The sequence below is a fragment of the Pinus tabuliformis genome, chromosome 6, assembly GCF_031772625.1.
Source record: "Pinus tabuliformis cultivar Carrire ecotype Pingquan chromosome 6, CPIR1, whole genome shotgun sequence".
NCBI classification, from domain to species: domain Eukaryota; kingdom Viridiplantae; phylum Streptophyta; class Pinopsida; order Pinales; family Pinaceae; genus Pinus; species Pinus tabuliformis.
In genome coordinates, this window is record NC_142292.1 from 786290294 (window position 1) to 786298644 (window position 8351).

At 34.8% G+C, this 8351-nt stretch overlaps 1 pseudogene; it reads left to right on the forward strand.

Annotated features, from left to right (window-relative positions):
- The first annotated feature begins 2231 nt into the window (after window positions 1–2231).
- Window positions 2232–6547, forward strand: LOC149261106 (mitochondrial carnitine/acylcarnitine carrier-like protein pseudogene; annotated as a pseudogene).
- Window positions 6548–8351: the final 1804 nt, after the last annotated feature.

The window sequence follows — 8351 nt, forward strand, 5'->3', positions numbered from 1 at the left end:
ACACGAACACAAATCTGGTTATTGGACTTGATTTCTTCATGTCTTTCACCATTATCTTTTAGAATATGGAGCACAACGGCAGCACTTTTTGAGTTGTAGGGAACCTACAGGTTCGATCAACTGCGGTGTGTGTATGTGGTTGTTGGAGGGATTTGCTTGTGGCTATGTGGTTGTTATCACGGAATCCCCTCATTCGGTTTTCACAAATACCAACAATCAATTTTATAACTGATTCGTAACTTTTGTTTTTACCCTGGGTTATTTACGAGAGGGATATGACACCAAGCCTGTCTGAAAACATTTCAAAACGATTTCACAGAAAAAATACACTGTTGCGAGGCAATGATAGATGTTAACACAAATAAGTTGTCTGTGAACTTTCTATCAATTATCCAGTCAATCAGCTAAGCCTCTTGGCAAACTGTTTGCAGTTAAGTTGACTCACTGGAGATGCATTTTCATTGCTTTTAATAATTTGACAGAAAAATTCGATTGAATATATGTTGGTGTTTCCAATTATTTTCTCTAATTTTTCATATTTGACATCTTCATATTTGACCTCTCGATGGTTTCAACTCAACTTTATTACTCCATTGGCTTTGGTGAGAAAAAACACATGCTTAGTGTGTTTTTCCTTTTCTTTTTAAGTTCCAGATTTCTTGCTCATGAAGCTACCAACAAATCGTAAACTACTTTCGAAATAACAAGTGCTACCTGGTATTCATTAAAACTAAAATTTTATTTAAAATATCAATTTTTGTTGCGGAACTTAATTGTTTCAACTCAAATTTATTACTCCATTGGCTTTGGTGCTAAAAAATCATGCTTAATGTGTTTTTTTTTTTTTTAAGTTCCAGATTTCTTGCTCATAAAGCTTCCAGCACATCATATACTACTTTCGAAATAACAAGTGCTAACCGGTATCCATTAAAAATAAAATTTTATTTAAAATATCAATTTTGCTAGGGAACTTTTAATGTGAACGTATACAAGTTTTTTTTTTATCTTCAAGCTCGGTTGGAAATGATCTTTTAGTTCAAATTGAAAATTGATGCTCGGTTCGAAAAAATCTTTCCTTTCAAATTAAAAATTAATGTTGGGTTGGCAATAATAATTTATTTCAAATTGAAAATTGACAATTGTAAAGTGATTGTTTCAATTACTTTGAAAATTTTCTAAAAGTAACAAAGGATTCAATGTCGAAACAGCCATAAGTGGGATTATAACCTTTTGTATTTCTTGATTTTTTAGCAAACTGGCAAAATCTGTCTGATATATTTCATTGGATCCATTTCTGGTGTATAGGTGCTTCCCTTAACTGTTGCCCTGGATTTGAAAGAAGAAAAATGTCATCAAAAAGGCCTCCAATATTTATTTTCTTCCTACGATTTGGATTGTGGCGCGATAATTTCATCTGCTATCTTTTTTCTTTTGAAGGATTTTATAGAAGCACATGTTTTTATTCTTCAATGCAAGGAGATGGAAAAGCGCCAAGTTCAAAGGGGCACAAAATAAAAATGATACTTTCCTTTGGAATTCTGAAAGTACTTATGTTGTTTCTTATTTCCATGACAATGAAAGAATAATATGAACAGACAAGGGTATTGCTTAAATTGTTAATTCTCATTAAACATCTTATATACAGTTTCTGAAGGGTATGATGTCTATTTGAAATTTAAGAGTCTTTAAATTATTTTCAGGCTGAGGGAAGATGGAAACCCTTTGATTTAGTGAGGACTTTGATTCTTAATGCCTCAAATCATCAGAAATATCTCTCTGAAAAACTGCAGGGAGAGTGGATACTTATTGTATTATAGCCTGTGGGTAGTGGCAAATAGGATTTTTTAAAATTCAATAGTAGTTGTGCTCTAGTGAAAGGACCTTCAATATGTTATTCCTTGTTATTAATCTACAATGTGTTAAAATGATTTTTTATAATATTTATCAGGGTCAACTGAACACGACTTTTTATAATATTTATCAGGACTAACTGAACACTGAAAATAAAAAAGGAATAATATTTATCGTTACCTTGCAGCATTGTAGAGGAAACTTCAAATCTAGAGCTCAAATTAAAGCTAAAGGTAAATGTTAAAAGTCAGAATGTGAGATTTTTTGTGAGTTGAAGTATGAGATCTCCATATTTTAATTACAAAATTTTCTTCAATCAGTTATCTTACCCTAGCTCTTGAATGCGTATGGTTTTGTCTCAGCCATGATTCTAGAGGCTTATGTGGAGTTTAAAATCCCTGAAGAGTAGAGCAATCCAAATCTGCTTTACGAAATTGAAGAGGAAGATCAGGTGAGCAATTCATCCTGCCTTTTTTGTACAATTTGAGTGGCCTTGAACACCCATTTTAAGGTTCTATGTACAATTATGTGGAGTTTATAACCAGGATTCTAGAAGCTTATGTGGAGTTTAAAATCTCTTAAGAGTATAGTAATCCAAATTTTCTTTAAAAAATTAAAGAGGAAGATCACGTGAGCAATTGATCCTGCCTTCTTTCTACAATTTGAGTGGCCTTGAACACCCATTTTAAGGTTCTATGTACAATTTGAGTGACCTTAAACACCCATTTTAAGGAAGCTTTCTGCATTTAGAATAATTCCATTTATTGAAAACGAAATAAAAGGTTTGATTTTATTGATATTAAATGTCAGATCGAGTTCCACATAAAGGAAAGCCATGTGTTGTAGATATTAGGCTTTAGGATTAGTGGCTTCCAATTAGGGCAAGTGATGTAGCAAAGGATCTAATTCCTAGCACTGGTGGGGGAGCATCACAACTGATATATGGGCATCCCTTTGACACAATTGAGGTGAAGCCCTAGAGTCAGCCATTGCCTCTTCTTGGCCAGCATCTTCGCAATGCACGGCCTCTTTTTGGACATAGGGATATCTGTACGGCTTGATGTTTGGAGGAACACTTCCTGGAATCAGATGAATTGCATGATCATGATCACGCATAGGTGGGAGAATTTTGGGAGTCTCAAATACCTTGGAATGATTGTCCAATACTTTTTGGAGATCTCGAGAAATAGATGATTCCAATGTGGAAACATCTAGTGAACATAATTGTGCAATTACACCTCTTTGCTCCTTTTTTAGAAGCTTTGTCATACCATTAGAGCTGGTTATCTTTCCTAGTTTCCCTGTAATACCCCTTAATTCAACTTCCTTTCCTTCCGTAGAAAATTTGATGAAAAGTTCTTGAAAATTAAAAGTTATTGTACCCAAGGATTGTAGCCATTGGACTCCTAGTACACCATCAGCACCTCCCATTGGAATGGAAAGCATTGGGCTAGTCAATACATATTCTCCCATGGATAGCTTGATATTATGGCACTTTCCAGAGCAATTTGTTGTTCCTCCATTTGCAATCATCACTTGACACTCTGGTGCTGGATATAGGAAGAAATTTAATTCTTTTGCTACCTTACAATGAATAAAATTGTGGGTGCTTCCTAAATCAATCAATACTATTACTTTTTTCTTCTTGATTTGTCCTTGTATCTTGATGGTTTGAGGAGTGGTAATTCCTGCCAATGCATTACAAGATATGGTCGAATTTATTTTTTCTTCATCTAGACTTTGTTCTTGGAGTATATCCTCTTCTTTTGACCTTTCTTGCTCCTTTTCTTCTTCCTCTTCACAATCTATGTAGAATAATTTCTTCTCAGCACACTTATGACCTTTAGTGTACTTGCTATCACAACTGTAACAAAGACCTTTTACTCTTTTTTCTTCCAATTGTTGTGGTTTCAACCTTATAGGTTGTGGAAGACTAGGGGCAACAACACTTCCATCTTTATAGTTGTGAGTGGTATGCTTCCTGGTTGCCATAATTTTTCTTTCCATTTTTCTTGCTAACCTGAATGCCTTCTCTAATGAATCCGGTTCCCAAAGGCGAACATCATGTTGGATATTATCCTTTAAATACCCTATGAACACATCAATCCTATGCTCCTCTGGAATATCTTTTACCCTTATGTTCAATTTTTGGAACTCCTCAATGTGCTCCATTATTGAACCCTTTTGTTTGAGACTTACCAGTTGGCTAAAAAAAGTGTTGCTTTTTGTATCCTCATAATGTGCTATCAATTCTTCCGTAAAAATTGCCCAAGTGATAAATTGTTTACAAGAGCAAAGCCATTGATACCATACAAACTGATTTGGTTCCAAATATAAAGTTGCCATACGTACCTTTTGTGTGTTTTGCACATTATTGAGATCGAAGAATTGCTCCATCTGTAATATCCATGTGGCGGGATCCTTGCCATCAAACTTCCTCATATCAATTTTTGGAACATGGTGAGTCTTCGATCCAACATTAGAGTCTATGGAATCATGATTAACATTTATTTTGTTCTCATCATGAGTTTCCTTTAGTACCCTTTCACCCTTAGTGACCATTTCTTGTAGCAACTTATTCATATTTATCTTCAATTCTTCCATCTTATCATCCATGCCATCAATTTCAGCGTCCATGCCATTCACCTTAGCTTCCATGCCATCCATCTTAGCTTCTACACCTTTCCTTCAACAGTCCATCTTAGCTTCTACACCTTTCTTTAAACCATCCATATTAGCTTCTACATTTTTCTTTAAACCATCCATCTTAGATTCTAATCCTTTTTGTGCAAGGGACAGTTGTTGCACTTGGTCTTGTAATTTTGATATATAATGTTGCATTTCTTCCTCTTCTTCATGAGTCATGCTAGAGCTTTCAGGTTCCTTACTAGATGTTTGCATTTTCTTTCCTCGGGGTAGCATTTACCGATAATAATGCTCTACTATGCCCTTTGAAATCCTTCAAAATAAATTTTCAAATCAAGCTTAAGCAAAAATTTAAGAAAATCTACACACCTTTTTTCACTTTGTAGGAGCTCGATATTGCCTCTGATGTATCTCTGTACTTTCCAATCATCTAGTTCTGAATTTCTGAGCTGTAGTATCCCTCTGTGTCCTCTTTCCAATGTGACAAGTCTGACCCAAATTGGATTCTCCAAGGAAGAGTTATGTGAAATCTCCCACAGTGACTTGCTTATAGACTAGTTCAGTAGAGAGAACTTGTACGACGTGCCACGAGTCACTGTTTCGACCTTTGGATATGAAACATCATACAAGAAAATAAAATCTGTCCTCTTTCTGTACCTTCTTACGAAATTTCAATCCGATCCCGAGTGAGAAAGTTATGACGATTTTCCCCAGGTCACCTGTTTTGAATGTAATTCAGGAGTCTACAAAAAGACCAACTTCCTCAGAGAATATCTCCGCAAATATCGTGCAAAAAGATCTGAAATTCGGACTGAAGGTTCAACATGATTTCTTCTCAAATGGGTTTTTTTTGCGGCTTCTGAAACGTCACAGAAAAAAGTTATAGCGAAAATGCCACGATGACTTGTTTGGAGCAGCGAAACCCTAGAATCCAAAGCTCTGATACCAAATGTTATGAAACCAGCTCAAGAAAAGATAGAAAAGATAGATCAACGGCTTAGAATTTAGCCTCTTCGAGGGGGCAACCTCCTTTACATTACATAAATGAACAATTCTTGGATGATTCAAATGACAAAACCTCCTTTCTATATATAGGAGTCTAAGGAGTCACAATATAATCCAGCCGACCTAACAATAATAATATAAACCCACAAAAATAACAATAGATGGATTCTATGGGGCACAGTAATAACAATATGGGGGCAATAGGGGCACAAAAATATTAATAAGGGGTATAACTACAATATTAATGGGGTAATCACTAGTATTATAGGGACCCAACACGGTACAATGGATGTTGTCAAGCATACCATTTCCAAAGAAGGCCTCACAGGGATGTACAAAGGAATGGGAGCCCCTTTGTCCACTGTCACAGCTTGCAATGCAGTTTTGTTTAGTGCAAGAGGTTAGATGGAAGCCCTATTTAGGGTTGACCCTGGTTTGCCACTGTAAGGTAGCAAGTGGTGTGTGGAGAAGGGGCAGGGATTGCTTATCTTTCTTGACTTGCCCAACTAAGCTTATCAAATGTAGATTGCAAGCTCAAAGTGCTTTGGCTACTGCTTCAGTTGTAACTTTAGGGGTAATAGGAGTGATAGTTGCTATTAAACACAATGGCCTAGTTGATGTAGCTAAGCATGTTTTAAAATCCGAAGGAGCCAGAGAAACATTTAAGGGCTTTATCCTACTTTATTAAGGGATGTATCTGTAAATGACATTTCATTTTGCGTGTATAAGGCTCTGAAGCCGTTCATGGCATGAAGACATGATGCATCTCAGTTGGGCATGGGTACCCTACTTGTTACTGATGGGATTTCTGGCACTGCTAGCTGGACACTTGTATATCCAACTAATGTTTTGAAGTGCGTCATGCAGATTGATGACTTTCACCATACAAAGTATGTTGGTACAATTAATTTCGTCAACAAAATTTTTGCTTCAGAAGGGCTTAAAGGCTTGTCTAAAAGGTTTGGTTAAAGCCATGGCCAGAAGTGTTCCTGCCAATGTCGCCTACTTCCTTGCTTATGAGATTACTACGTTAAGCTTGGGATGATGGGAACTTCAAATCAACTTGTGTCCACCTACAGGAGTTCAAAAGAAACAAAGAAAATTGGGAAATGGCATGTTCGCTATTTGAAAGTTGTTTAGGGCTCAGTTTTTATCCTCCATTCTTGGTTTTGGTGAGCTCTGTCGTCCTTGATTTTATTCTATTGCATAAATTTCTAACGGGTTTCCATCTTCCTCTCTCATCAAGCATAATAGCTAGATGTTTAGTGTTCTCTTTGGTGCCTCTGAACAATTTATAGTCGTACCTCTATTCAGTTTATACATGATTGAGTCGAAAAGAAAAAGTATGAGGGGCCTTCTTCTCAAAAGCGAGGAATTCTGAGAGTGAAGTGCATCTGGTTAATCAAGTATGTATCCATAATATCGCTAGCTTTTCTCTTTGAATTAGTATAAACTATTATATATTTTCAAGTTCACTTTCCCAGGTGGCTAGATATAGTAGCTTGTAATTGGACAATTTAATGGAAAATGCAAACACATACAACATCATTTCTTCTTTAGAAGTTATAATAGTTCACTTTCCCACGTAGCTACAAGTTAGAATAGTTCACTTTCCCATGTGGCTACAAGTTAGAATAGATCACTTTCCCGTGTGGCTAGATATAATAGCTTGTAATTGGAAAATTTAATGGAAAATGCAAATGCATACAACATCATTTATTTACAATTTATGTACTCTAATACTAGAGTGTGAAAACGATAATGAAATAATTTCTTTTTATTAAAAAAAAATAAAAGTAAAAAAAATAATATTCATGAATATAGGATACACTGAAAGGCCCACTTCTTTAACTGAAGTTGGGTTTTCAAAAGTGTGTGATGTTTTTTTATTTATTTATAATAAAACTATATAAAAAATAGATAAAATTGGATAAAATTGGATAGTTTGAATGCTTTATATAAACAACTTCATTTTCTTATTTTTAATATTTGTTCAAAATTTCACCAATTATTCCGAAGTCATATATATCATATATTTATGAAGAATTTTAATGATATCACAATTTTTCTAAATTATCAAAACTTTAAAGCATAGTGCTACCTTAAATCTCCATATTCATCTACTTGAAAATAAAACCTTTACAAAATTAAGTAACTGTGATGACCATTGGACTCCCATGATAGTGCATGCTACATGGAGAAGACATTGTTCTTTATCTTATAGTTAGGTTGGAGTTTTGTCTTGAACGAGACACTTTGTCTTATTTCATAATTATGAAGTCAAAGTGAGTTCCAGGTCAAATTCGAATTAAATTCAATATGGAAAAGAATTAGTTGTCTAATAGGAATATATATATATATATATATATATATATAATTTAAAAAAATCCAATACTCAACCATTATTATCTAATTAAAAAAATGTCCAATTTACAACCATTATTATCTAGGAGGGTGAAAATCGAAGAGCCTAGCAAAAAAGCATCCCAAGTTTCGACCTATCTGGAAGTGGAGCAGCTGCTAGAGTGTTCAAAGTAGAGGCTTATGTCTAGGGACATAAAGCAATTTACCGTCCAACAATTGAAACAACCACATTTTAGCCATGACCAGTAACAAATCGAGTAGCATATTCTCAAGGGGCAGATTTGCAGATTGATAGCAAGTAAATTCAACAGTTGACAAAGTGTATTCCATAATGAGAAGTTGATACCCAATAGAAGCACAACACATACAAATACAAATTTTGTGAAAATTATGAAATTTTCTTGACAGAAATGATCAACTATTCCTAAACCATACCAAATTTAAATTGGGTATATTAATGACAAAAAAAACCAAATTACTGAATC